The 14,748-nt window shown below is 36.3% G+C and overlaps 1 long non-coding RNA gene across 1 annotated transcript; it reads right to left on the bottom strand.

Annotated features, from left to right (window-relative positions):
- Window positions 1-4,964: 4,964 nt before the first annotated feature.
- On the bottom strand, window positions 4,965-10,046 carry LOC134527750 (uncharacterized). The gene is made up of 2 exons (XR_010074264.1): window positions 8,119-10,046; window positions 4,965-5,882 (listed from the first exon to the last, which is right to left on the bottom strand). It is a non-coding gene; the product is annotated as an uncharacterized LOC134527750 (long non-coding RNA).
- Between the last annotated feature and the right edge of the window lie 4,702 nt (window positions 10,047-14,748).

The following is a 14,748-nucleotide window of genomic DNA, read 5'->3' as shown; positions in this document are numbered from 1 at the left end:
TTCATTGCAATCATGGAACCCGGAGGCATGCCATCACTGAACTCCTGTTTCTTATTCTTCCCTTTAAAAATGCAATAGGAAGGAATGTAGTTGCGATTATTTATATCTTATTTAAAAGAGGCCGAAAGATAGTAATTTGATCGAATGATAAAAGTAATTATGGCCTCAAAAGTGCTCACTTTACCGCATACATCCTATATTGTATTTTTGTATTTGAAGTAGGCTTAACGGAGAGAAGAATTTACCTTAAAAGTTTGGAAATTAACCTACAAATTACTTAACAATATGTTTTGTGACTAATTTTTTTGTAGAAACGACATTACAAATCTACAGCCTACTCATTAATAATACATAGGCCCATTTAAAACGATGGTCCATCTCTCCCACGATGGTCCATCTCTCCCACTTTATTTTGGTCCATCTATCCCGATCGTTAGGGAGAGATGGACCAGGCCGCCATTACGTCCCTGTTGTGCCCAGCGTAGCTAAAGAGAACACTACAAAGATACGTTTAGCTTGTTTACATGTTGTAAGGAATGATGGTTCAAAAATATTGCAAAATACTGTCTCTACGACACAACTGCGTTCACATTAACAAAATTTTTGACCTACATGTTTTCTATTTTCTTTAATATCTTCTCAATTTACTCATACAAAGGAACTAAAACAACACAGCACGCGCAATACAGTTGCCACGACACATTCCTACCAACCATGGCGATTTCTATTAGCAGGTTCGTGAACTATGCCACCGGTCCATCTCACCCGGGGGTCCATCTCTCCTGGATTTATCCTATATATATTAAAAATATTTGTAAAATTATGATTACCGCTAGAAAATACACCTACGTTTAACCAAATGCTATGCAGATCAATACCGGGCACTATGTTTTTTACGTAAGGAAAGTGAGTGGAACCACCGCTACTAGCACTACCTCTTGATTGCTGGATGCAATATAATTCGAAATAATTCTTTGTTATAGCACTTTCGAGATTTTTAATCGCGTTTTTCAGGTACTTTTGATAATTTAAAGTCCAAATAAGGCTAGAATAATGGTAATTAATAATCTTTCTTTTGTGTTAGAAGTAAATTCACAGTAATTTTAGTACACATTTTCTGAATTCCACTTTCGACTTTTCAATGTAAACGAATACGGCGAAACACCTAACTTCATCCACATCCCGCTAGGATCGCTGGGCAAAGTAGTTTCCGCTACTCTTGCCGAATTTCCGGTATTGCTCTGTGTTGTATTTGGTTTAACTCGTTCGGCAATGAAACGTATGATTTTATGATATGTAGTTTTCATGATTTATGACGTAATTTCAAATTATTTTTTATTTTTTATTTAATCAGAAATTTTTTACGTCTGTAATTTGTTTACTCTATGTGATTTAAGTATGCCTGGGTTCCAGGTACTAAGCAATTTAAAGTAACAATGATGTACTTTTACAGTATTTTTTTATTAAATAATTTGTTTTAATCAATCCCTGTTTTCACACCTTTACAATGATAGCGTAGTACGCCACCTTGGTTGTAATATGGAGCGAAATAAGTAGGCCGCGTAGCGCGACGACTGAAGCATTTTATTGTGAAATTTAAGTAATTATGAGTACCTACTAGGAATGCGTATCGTCCCAGAACAGTTTTCAGAGATGTGAAGCTACATTGTGTAGTAAAAGACAGTAGTTTTGAAATGGTATTCTATAAATTTATATTAAGAGAATAGATATGGTTAACCACTTTTAATTATTGTAGTTAGCTTTGCTTAAGCCAGTCTGCCTGAAGAGAATCCACGGTGATTTTTTTTAAGATAATTTAATTTCGGTTTATATCAAATTCATAATTGAGAATATTTTCCAATTAATGAGAGGAGGTCGTATTTGTTTTGCTATGATATTGACGATCCTACCAAGTCACAAAAGCTTTGATAGTGATGAGAAGAATTAATTGGTTTAACCTAGCCCCGGAGCAATATTATGGTCGACTTTATTTTGATTTAAAAACCTGAGATGTTTATATTACTTCTACGTATAATTACGTCACAGAGATTTTTAATTCGGTTAATTGCTATAATACCTGTAAACCTGTGCTATTCGTTTTCTCTCCGATACATTAAAAACATTGTAATAAATTAATTGCCATTATATTTCATTTATTATTACGGTCAATGAGAGATTTGGTCTTTTCCCTTTAGTATAGCCATGCGAAGCCGGGTCGGTCAGCTAGTAATATAATAATATAAAGGTGGAGGTGTTTCGAGTACTATGGCACTGGTTCCCATTTTGAGAAGTCAATGTGTTTAGTGAGTAGGTAAAACTAAACGAAAGACCAAGATTTTACCGTCTGTTAATAAAAGTACATATATAGTTATTTAAATATGATAAAGAACCACTGAACTTCTTTCAACAGAGCCATACGCCAGCGACCTTATGTTACTGCGACGCCATTCAGATTTCACTCTAAATTTCTTTTGAACTTTTGAGGCTAAGTTATAATGGAAACTACGTGGTTTTAGTTTTGTAAATCTTCGACACATTTGTGACTCTGAGTTCTAATATATTTACTTATATTGTCACGATCCACCTTCAGAGGGGGGGGGGCGAGAATCGTAGCTCTTTACATAGAAACAACTCGCTTGGCATCAACTAGTCTTAACTTCATAAAATACTTTACTGTACCTAGGATCATAGGTTCGTCATCCCGTACAGGATGTCTGGTGAGAGCTGAACTAAGGAGATTTTGCAAAATAACATAATACTTAATTAAAATTATTTTATTCTTAAAGTCAAATACTCAACATCATTTTAAAGAACATTTAAATAGCGGGATTACAATTTAAAACAATAATCTCTTTACTTCCTTAACGATTGAACGACCTTACAAGAGAGAGAATGAGAGAACTTCACTAAACACTTCCCTAGTCCTTCCGAATACCTCAAATCATAATTAATACTTAAAATTAAAACAAAGATAAGTCCATACTCACATTTTCCGAAAAGCCTTTCTTGATCGATTACTTAAAACTAACGTAGGGGCCTCTCCTGCCCTTAAAATCCGAACGAACATTACATTTTAAAAATTATAACTAAACGACTAGTGACGAAGGCCATTGCCTCCGCCCGAAAGCTTGAAGATGACTACATTATGACCTAACTTAAATTAAACGACTCGTGGCCTCTGGCGTCGGCCATAGCTTCTGCCCGAAAGCTTGAATTCCTACATCACGAACGAACTAACAACTCGTGACCACAGGTGAGACGCATAGCCTCCGCCTGAGTGAGCCTGAATTCCTACATCACGAACGAACTAACAACTCGTGACCACAGGTGAGACGCATAGCCTCCGCCTGAGTGAGCCCCGAGTCACCACTCACTTGCGCTTAAATTCGCGCGCCCTGCCGCGCCTACCATAACAAAAGCTCGTTATTGAAGTCAAATTTACTAAACAACTAACTAGAACATCTGGGAAGACTACCCCCCCTCTACCCCAATGTGCAGGCCACACCGCGCGGCTTGTTACGACAGCGCGCCCCAGTAACTGCGGCCCGTGGCTGCGCCAGCGTGCGGCCAAACAAACAAACAAAATTCTGCAAGCCCGCAGCGCGCCGCGCCGGCCCCGTGCCCCAATTACATGGTCACGCCACTTGCGCTGACGAGTGAACAGAGCAGCCAGCCCAGAGTCCCGTCAGTAAAGTCCCTAAATTTGATTTCAACAACCCTGCAAAATTTCAACCCGCGACATAACCCTCCCCTCACAGAGCTCGAGCCCCATCGAGCTACCTCAAAATTACAAATTGTCTTTTTCCATTAAACCATAACTATAAATTCCTCATTTCACAAAAATAATAATTTTCTTAGTTCCTTGCTGTCTGAACATACATCTAGATTCTGCATAAGATTTATTTTAAAACAACAAGTATTCATAAAATTAAATGTAAAACTTTTATCTGGTTTGTTCTCACAGGAACCTTCAGAGGCTCGAGTTCTCAATTCTAAAAAAATTGTTCTGTTAGTGAAGCTCTCTTTACAAATTAAATTACTGTTCTTAGTTTCTCAGTATTCGTTAAACAATGTGCAAATTCTTGATAATTATTATTATTTTTTTTTTTTCGGTTTCCGTTTATTACCATACTTCTTTCGTTCTTCAAAAAAAATTAAGTGTCCTTACAGTGTTTCAATTAATTAAACTCTTATCTCGTGAAGGTTGGTGCAACTCCTCGAAGTCAGTGTTGTCGAGAAGAGTAGCTCCCTGGGCTGGCCATCAGCAAACACCACTCAACTCCAACAGCTACTGGACTGGCTTCCAGGGCAGCTCACAACTTCTCCCCACATCTGCTTCGGAGTTGTGCCATCCTCATCACGAACAGATTACAATTCTGAAACATCATCAACAGGCATTACCATCACGCCTGACAAATACAAAACTAACTACTAAACTGCAATCGATGGGCAAGGATGCAAACACACAAAAAAATAAAATTAATTAATTCAACTGCTAACATAAAGTATCCCACCCTTAGCATAATCTAATCAGGCAAATAATTTGATAGGAAAAACTTAAGGAAGGGAAACATGACCTCCAATGATTTTCCCTAACTCTTGAGTCTTGATCTTCTCTATACAGCAAATAGTCCCCACGAAGTAACTGGGTTGAAGGTCAGTTCACATGACCCACCCATAACCTCTTCTACTCTTCTTTTCTTCTGGGGGCAACCACAATGCCCACCAATCTCTCTCCATGGTGCCGAACCAGCTATCCCATGAGAGTAAACAACGTAGTCAATAGAAGCGCAGAGGGGAAACACCAATCTCTGGCTTGTCGAGTCATAAAACTGCTTTATCTTCTTCTTCTTCTTCTTCTGAGTAAAACATCTGATTAATCTTGCTACTATTCTTCCCAACAATAAAAAAAAAGTTCATCAGGTATCTTCATGAAAAAACATTCTAACTAATACTAAGTCTTCTTTTTCTTCTTTTTTTTTTCTTCTGTTAGTTGTAATAGAAGGCCATGTTAGGGAGGTTATAGGGAAAAAGAGTGGCCAATTCCCACCCCATCACCCACCTAGATCATGACTAATTAACTTTTAAACTTTCTATTTCAAACAAATAAAAAAAAACATTTTTTTTTATTCAAACTTTTAAACTATAATTACTTTTACTTCATAACCTCAAAAGCTAATCAATAATTCTAAATGAAATTGTGATTTACTGCATCCTTGTTCCATCCGATCTGTTTGTTTATAACCTTTCTGGTAAAGTATAAAATTTTCAAACATTACTAATTCAAAAAAAAAATTAAATTCTGGTGTCCTTTGAGTTACAATTAAATTTACTATTTCTTAGCTTGAAATAATTTAAGTTTTCAAAACTATTTCATTGTCTAATTCACAACACCTAAAAATCAACTCAAAACAACAAATCATCAAAATCAATAAGATCATCTGACCTACCTATCAGTACGGTGAACTTGAACTGTTCGTACACATTTATAATAAGCTATTGTATTGAAATTCCAACCTAAATAAGGTTTAAAAAAAACTACTAATCCCTCTGTAAATTAAGAAAATTAACTTTAAAAATTAAACTTAAGGTATTAGTTCTTTTTGACAGCTACCACAACTCACTAGTTCCATCACATTACTATAACCTAAAAAGTTCTGTAAATAATGTTTATAACAAAAAAAAACTCCAGTTACTGTCTTCCATAAAAAAAAATAAAACTTTACATGACCTTATTAATCTCCACTTGTAAGTCCATGGCTGCCAGCTTTCTCTTCTCTTGAATCTTCAGTCTTGGCTCTTGTTTCAGTGATCTTGTATCTTGTCTCTCGAACTCTTGTCATCTTGTAAACTGGACTGCTGCTCAGCTCATCTTAAGGAATCTGTAACAGTTTCAAAAATACATGTTAATTTAAATTACATAATTCCTGTTCTTTGGTCCTAAAAAAAATTGTATTATTAGTACACATTACCCTGAAACAACATTATTATTCATTGTTTATTACTTAAAAAAAATGCTTTACCATAAAATCCTTTTTTGTTCTTTTCATTAGGCCTATTTATTTTCCTTCTTCTTAATTAAATTCTGCTTCAAATGTTAATCCTAACTTAAGACCTACCATCTATTTATTATTCATTACCTACATTATTTATGTTACCCTAAACTTCCCATAAGTTTCTAATACTTCCTATCAAAGACATTCTCTCTAAAAAAAAAAATTTACTTGTGACTCTTAACTTAACAAACTTAAAAAAAAACTTTTACACTAGACTTAACTTATTATTCATTCTTAGTTACTAAATTTCTATATGTAAACTTTAGTACTTACAAACAAAAACTGCCTATTTCTCTCTACCTCTTAATCTCTTTCAATTATTACAATAATAATGTTACCTTGCATCTTTAAACTTTCTTCTTTTCAATTAAATTAGACATCTCATAACAATAAAAATTCTGCCTATACTCTTCTTATGGGTGTACAAACCAACAACAAAATTTCAAATTCTCAAGTTTCCTTATATTTAAATTATGCAATACAAATAACCTCTGTGGTGCCTGTACCCTTTAGGCCTACCACCTTCTCCTCTCACAGCATAACTCTTATTCCTCGGGGTCTGTATTCACTGTTCCAAATCAAATATCTCAAATAAATTAAAAACAAATTTATTATTTTAAGAAAACAAAAATTTACATTGAATTTACTATGGAGCCTGGAAATCTTAATGTCTCACAGCAGCTAACATGACTAAATCCCATGGAACCCCAGGTTTACATAACCTGTGCCCAAAAATTTAAGCATACCAGGCTTTCTCTGCACTGGTTTTACAGCATCACACACTATTTAGGGCCCCTGATCTGCCATCAGTCCCAAGGAGTTTTCCCACAACCCCTCTCTACACAAGCGCCTACCGCATTCCTCTCAATTGGCTATCGGTTTTACGGCATTCTTTTGGGATCCGACCATCAAGTTAGGGCTAATCGAACACTAAACCTCCATACTTCCAAACTAATGTAAATCAATTAAATTTTCTCTGTAAATTCTAAAAATCAAAAAAAATTATTCCAACATGCCAAAGAAACTTCCAAAAAAAATTCATAATCTTATCTTCAAACCATTAAAATAAAAATAAATAGATTACTCTGTTTTCTCCTTAATAACTGTAAACTGTCACCAAATATCATGTCGTAAATTTTAACTATGCTTACTGACTCTTAATCATAAAATCTCATTTGTCCTAATTAATAAACAACCGATTTCCTTAAAATCTCACTGTATCTCTCACACTCAAACTTCACTGGCTGAATATCTCAATAAATTCAAAAACAATTATCTAAACTCTTAAAGAAACTCCTCCCCAATTATTCAAATTACTTCACCTTATTTTATTTCATTACTTAAAACACCTTACTCAAAAAAAATTAATTAATTATCTAGCTATCTTCCATTATTATTTATTTACCGAACAAAACTTTCTCCTAAATTAATTTAGTAAAATTCAATTTCACATTAGGCAAGTACACTAACTCTCTACAGCAATGTTTCTCATTTCCCTCCTTCCTAACTGAATCCAATCTTACTTAACCTCCAGGGAATTTACCTCACAAAATAACCAAAAATTTCACTGTAGTGCCTATCTGCTATAGGCCCACTACACAGGGGCTCTAACCCCACCAACAAACTTCATTGAAATGGTACCCTATCCCATACAGGATAGCCACTTCGGTACTACCATGGGGAACTCCTGCCCCAAACTACTCACAACTCTCAGGATTCTCCTGACCCTTAATTCCGTAGTCAGCCCATCTCCTATGGTCTGCGCTACAATTCCCTTTCTTCCCAGGGACACAACGCCTCACCTTAGGGTCCCTCGCCCTAATGAAAACATTAATTTTGTCTCTCTGTTCCCTTGGAGTAAATTCCCTCTACACACAAAAACTATCCTTCCCACTTTTCTCAATGCTTATCGATTTTATAGTGTACCTCCTTAATAATGTTTACAAATCCCAAAAAAATATTTTTAAAACCGAGGTAGAATTTAACTAACAAAAACATAAACAACTTACAACGAAACACTTCTAGCCTATACATCATACACTTCTTAAAATAAATTACTTACATACTGAAAGTTCCTCTTCTCCTAAAACACACTTAAATTTAAATTTATTTAACCAATAGTCTATTTTCTTATCGCTAAGTTACCGTACAGCTGATCAAAACAAGGTCACGGCCTGTCCACGTCTCCGTATGAGCCCGTGACGTCACCGAATTCCATCAGGTGCGCCAACCCTCGCTTGCGGTTCCTCCGTTCTCCGCTAGGTCTCAGCACCTCCCCGTCACGTGTTCACTCTGCCACGTCCACTGACGTGTCGTTCTGAAACAACTCTCAACATTTTTCTAATTAAAACAAAACATCACTATAAATTCTATAACTCTCTTTTACATAAACTCTCGTTTTCTCTTTAATTCCTTTCTAACGTTTATCCTTCCCTCGACTGATTTAATTCGTACGTCTCGTCTCCTACGCGCACGAAAACAAAACAAACTTCACTTGAAAATAATTCCTATTTACGACAAAAAACTTTATTTTAAATTATAATTCTCTTAACCTACAATCTTAAAATGAACTTCAATTAAATTAAACCACTTGCATTATCTCTAATAAGCATTTAACTTATAACGTATTCTCCTCACGTAATAATCCCCGATATAAATCTACAATAAATTCAACGACTTAAAACAACTTATCACTATAAACTTTATCCTTACAAGTATCCTCAAATAAACATCTGTTACGTCAAAAAAAAAATCTCAAAGACTTCCTCCACTATAGACTAAAATTCCGTAATCCTCTCCTCAAGTAAACTCTTAATAACCTGCTATCAGAAGCTGAAACTAACTTAATAATAAACATAAAAATCTACCTCTCTCTCTCTCCAGAAATAGAACCTACCCGGCGCCTCCACCATTTCTGTCACGATCCACCTTCAGAGGGGGGGGGCGAGAATCGTAGCTCTTTACATAGAAACAACTCGCTTGGCATCAACTAGTCTTAACTTCATAAAATACTTTACTGTACCTAGGATCATAGGTTCGTCATCCCGTACAGGATGTCTGGTGAGAGCTGAACTAAGGAGATTTTGCAAAATAACATAATACTTAATTAAAATTATTTTATTCTTAAAGTCAAATACTCAACATCATTTTAAAGAACATTTAAATAGCGGGATTACAATTTAAAACAATAATCTCTTTACTTCCTTAACGATTGAACGACCTTACAAGAGAGAGAATGAGAGAACTTCACTAAACACTTCCCTAGTCCTTCCGAATACCTCAAATCATAATTAATACTTAAAATTAAAACAAAGATAAGTCCATACTCACATTTTCCGAAAAGCCTTTCTTGATCGATTACTTAAAACTAACGTAGGGGCCTCTCCTGCCCTTAAAATCCGAACGAACATTACATTTTAAAAATTATAACTAAACGACTAGTGACGAAGGCCATTGCCTCCGCCCGAAAGCTTGAAGATGACTACATTATGACCTAACTTAAATTAAACGACTCGTGGCCTCTGGCGTCGGCCATAGCTTCTGCCCGAAAGCTTGAATTCCTACATCACGAACGAACTAACAACTCGTGACCACAGGTGAGACGCATAGCCTCCGCCTGAGTGAGCCCCGAGTCACCACTCACTTGCGCTTAAATTCGCGCGCCCTGCCGCGCCTACCATAACAAAAGCTCGTTATTGAAGTCAAATTTACTAAACAACTAACTAGAACATCTGGGAAGACTACCCCCCCTCTACCCCAATGTGCAGGCCACACCGCGCGGCTTGTTACGACAGCGCGCCCCAGTAACTGCGGCCCGTGGCTGCGCCAGCGTGCGGCCAAACAAACAAACAAAATTCTGCAAGCCCGCAGCGCGCCGCGCCGGCCCCGTGCCCCAATTACATGGTCACGCCACTTGCGCTGACGAGTGAACAGAGCAGCCAGCCCAGAGTCCCGTCAGTAAAGTCCCTAAATTTGATTTCAACAACCCTGCAAAATTTCAACCCGCGACAATATTGTATAAAATACTACATATTATAACATGAACAGTGAAAAAATATGTTGTGACTTTTATTTTCCTGTTTATATATTATCGCTGTTACATCTCTTTACATTTTGGTTTTATTTAACAAAAAAAATATATTAGAACTATGAGTCACAAAAGTGTCAAACAAGTTATGGTATTTTCACTCCATCACCTCTTATAAGGACCTCGCCAAAATACATAACATTTTCTTTATTACTATATATAGACCTTTGAAAAATGCGGAACTGTCATATAGGAGATGCACACTTTTAGATATTACCGAGCACTTACTTTTAATTCTGCATGGCAACGCTTAAAATTAACGTTAAATTACGTAGCAATTATTCTTACGTTATTTACAAGTAGACTTACCAAACCCTTAAGTACTTCATGTTGCACATATGTATTTCCACCAAGCACCCTTCTTACAAAAATTGAAGACACTAATATTAACGTAAGAATATTGTTTTGGTATTTTCAATATTATCTCCAACATGTCCAAAGTAATACCATCATCGTTGTCCGCAACACTATTTTATTACATGCTCTACTTAGTTTAAATACTAACAAGTGAAATGTTTAATATTTCTAGGAACTAACCGTGTTCTGGTGTAAACACGCATATTGAAATACAGCTTACATTTTAATTCATATTATAACTTATTTTTTAAAGCAAGCCTATGCCGCTTTCAAATTTTTAAATGTTACAATTTTTCTTAAATAAATTAGATAAAAAAAATGTGATCTAAAAATTCAGACACCAATTTATTTATTTGCTAGGCTGAAAGATATTTTATCTTGTAGAAAATATTGAAGTTGTAACATCTTCAGAATTACTTGTTCACAATGAAATGCATAGGCCTACTTTGGTTTCAGAACAGAGTTTAAAAGCTTGGGATTAAAATTTGACGTTGTGGCCCACTCAAGATTCGGGATAAGCATTTGGCGTTGTAGTTAATATAGACTTCAGAGTTGTGGTCAGTTAAGGATTGGCCGTTGAGGATAATACATTTATGATTCGGTGTTGGGGTCACTTTATGATTCGGTGTAGGGGTCACTTTATGATTCGGTGTTGGGGTCACTTTATGATTCGGTGTTGGGGTCACTTTATGATTCGGTGTTGGGGTCACTTTATGATTCGGTGTTGGGGTCACTTTATGATTCGGTGTTGGGGTCACTTTATGATTCGGTGTTGAGTTCACTTTATGATTCGGTGTTGAGTTCACTTTATATGATCCGGTGTTGAGTTCACTTTATATGATCCGGTGTTGAGTTCACTTTATATGATCCGGTGTTGAGTTCACTTTATATGATCCGGTGTTGAGTTCACTTTATATGATCCGGTGTTGAGTTCACTTTATGAGATCCGGTGTTGAGTTCACTTTATATGATCCGGTGTTGAGTTCACTTTATGAGATCCGGTGTTGAGTTCACTTTATGAGATCCGGTGTTGAGTTCACTTTATGAGATTCGGTGTTGAGTTCACTTTATGAGATTCGGTGTTGAGTTCACTTTATGAGATTCGGTGTTGAGTTCACTTTATGAGATTCGGTGTTGAGTTCACTTTATGTGATTCGGTGTTGAGTTCACTTTATGAGATTCGGTGTTGAGTTCACTTTATGTGATTCGGTGTTGAGTTCACTTTATGTGATTCGGTGTTGAGTTCACTTTATGTGATTCGGTGTTGAGTTCACTTTATGTGATTCGGTGTTGAGTTCACTTTATGTGATTCGGTGTTGAGTTCACTTTATGTGATTCGGTGTTGAGTTCACTTTATGTGATTCGGTGTTGAGTTCACTTTATGTGATTCGGTGTTGAGTTCACTTTATGTGATTCGGTGTTGAGTTCACTTTATGATTCGGTGTTGAGTTCACTTTATGATTCGGTGTTGAGTTCACTTTATGATTCGGTGTTGAGTTCACTTTATGATTCGGTGTTGAGTTCACTTTATGATTCGGTGTTGAGTTCACTTTATGATTCGGTGTTGAGTTCACTTTATGATTCGGTGTTGAGTTCACTTTATGATTCGGTGTTGAGTTCACTTTATGATTCGGTGTTGAGTTCACTTTATGATTCGGTGTTGAGTTCACTTTATGATTCGGTGTTGAGTTCACTTTATGATTCGGTGTTGAGTTCACTTTATGATTCGGTGTTGAGTTCACTTTATGATTCGGTGTTGAGTTCACTTTATGATTCGGTGTTGAGTTCACTTTATGATTCGGTGTTGAGTTCACTTTATGATTCGGTGTTGAGTTCACTTTATGATTCGGTGTTGAGTTCACTTTATGATTCGGTGTTGAGTTCACTTTATGATTCGGTGTTGAGTTCACTTTATGATTCGGTGTTGAGTTCACTTTATGATTCGGTGTTGAGTTCACTTTATGATTCGGTGTTGAGTTCACTTTATGATTCGGTGTTGAGTTCACTTTATGATTCGGTGTTGAGTTCACTTTATGATTCGGTGTTGAGTTCACTTTATGATTCGGTGTTGAGTTCACTTTATGATTCGGTGTTGAGTTCACTTTATGATTCGGTGTTGAGTTCACTTTATGATTCGGTGTTGAGTTCACTTTATGATTCGGTGTTGAGTTCACTTTATGATTCGGTGTTGAGTTCACTTTATGATTCGGTGTTGAGTTCACTTTATGATTCGGTGTTGAGTTCACTTTATGATTCGGTGTTGAGTTCACTTTATGATTCGGTGTTGAGTTCACTTTATGATTCGGTGTTGAGTTCACTTTATGATTCGGTGTTGAGTTCACTTTATGATTCGGTGTTGAGTTCACTTTATGATTCGGTGTTGAGTTCACTTTATGATTCGGTGTTGAGTTCACTTTATGATTCGGTGTTGAGTTCACTTTATGATTCGGTGTTGAGTTCACTTTATGATTCGGTGTTGAGTTCACTTTATGATTCGGTGTTGAGTTCACTTTATGATTCGGTGTTGAGTTCACTTTATGATTCGGTGTTGAGTTCACTTTATGATTCGGTGTTGAGTTCACTTTATGATTCGGTGTTGAGTTCACTTTATGATTCGGTGTTGAGTTCACTTTATGATTCGGTGTTGAGTTCACTTTATGATTCGGTGTTGAGTTCACTTTATGATTCGGTGTTGAGTTCACTTTATGATTCGGTGTTGAGTTCACTTTATGATTCGGTGTTGAGTTCACTTTATGATTCGGTGTTGAGTTCACTTTATGATTCGGTGTTGAGTTCACTTTATGATTCGGTGTTGAGTTCACTTTATGATTCGGTGTTGAGTTCACTTTATGATTCGGTGTTGAGTTCACTTTATGATTCGGTGTTGAGTTCACTTTATGATTCGGTGTTGAGTTCACTTTATGATTCGGTGTTGAGTTCACTTTATGATTCGGTGTTGAGTTCACTTTATGATTCGACGTTGAGTTCACTTTATGATTCGACGTTGAGTTCACTTTATGATTCGACGTTGAGTTCACTTTATGATTCGACGTTGAGTTCACTTTATGATTCGACGTTGAGTTCACTTTATGATTCGACGTTGAGTTCACTTTATGATTCGACGTTGAGTTCACTTTATGATTCGACGTTGAGTTCACTTTATGATTCGACGTTGAGTTCACTTTATGATTCGACGTTGAGTTCACTTTATGATTCGACGTTGAGTTCACTTTATGATTCGACGTTGAGTTCACTTTATGATTCGACGTTGAGTTCACTTTATGATTCGACGTTGAGTTCACTTTATGATTCGACGTTGAGTTCACTTTATGATTCGACGTTGAGTTCACTTTATGATTCGACGTTGAGTTCACTTTATGATTCGACGTTGAGTTCACTTTATGATTCGACGTTGAGTTCACTTTATGATTCGACGTTGAGTTCACTTTATGATTCGACGTTGAGTTCACTTTATGATTCGACGTTGAGTTCACTTTATGATTCGACGTTGAGTTCACTTTATGATTCGACGTTGAGTTCACTTTATGATTCGACGTTGAGTTCACTTTATGATTCGACGTTGAGTTCACTTTATGATTCGACGTTGAGTTCACTTTATGATTCGACGTTGAGTTCACTTTATGATTCGACGTTGAGTTCACTTTATGATTCGACGTTGAGTTCACTTTATGATTCGACGTTGAGTTCACTTTATGATTCGACGTTGAGTTCACTTTATGATTCGACGTTGAGTTCACTTTATGATTCGACGTTGAGTTCACTTTATGATTCGACGTTGAGTTCACTTTATGATTCGACGTTGAGTTCACTTTATGATTCGACGTTGAGTTCACTTTATGATTCGACGTTGAGTTCACTTTATGATTCGACGTTGAGTTCACTTTATGATTCGACGTTGAGTTCACTTTATGATTCGACGTTGAGTTCACTTTATGATTCGACGTTGAGTTCACTTTATGATTCGACGTTGAGTTCACTTTATGATTCGACGTTGAGTTCACTTTATGATTCGACGTTGAGTTCACTTTATGATTCGACGTTGAGTTCACTTTATGATTCGACGTTGAGTTCACTTTATGATTCGACGTTGAGTTCACTTTATGATTCGACGTTGAGTTCACTTCATGATTTGGCGTTGTGGACAATTAGGCATTCGGCATTGTTTTGATTACGGTAAAACCACGTTTTATGATTACATTTTTCGAAACCTTATAAAACATTTTTTGT

Source organism: Bacillus rossius, chromosome 1 (assembly GCF_032445375.1).
Source record: "Bacillus rossius redtenbacheri isolate Brsri chromosome 1, Brsri_v3, whole genome shotgun sequence".
Taxonomy (NCBI): Eukaryota; Metazoa; Arthropoda; class Insecta; order Phasmatodea; family Bacillidae; genus Bacillus; species Bacillus rossius.
Note: the sequence above shows the minus strand (reverse complement) of the source record. Positions and strands in the feature narration are given on the sequence as shown.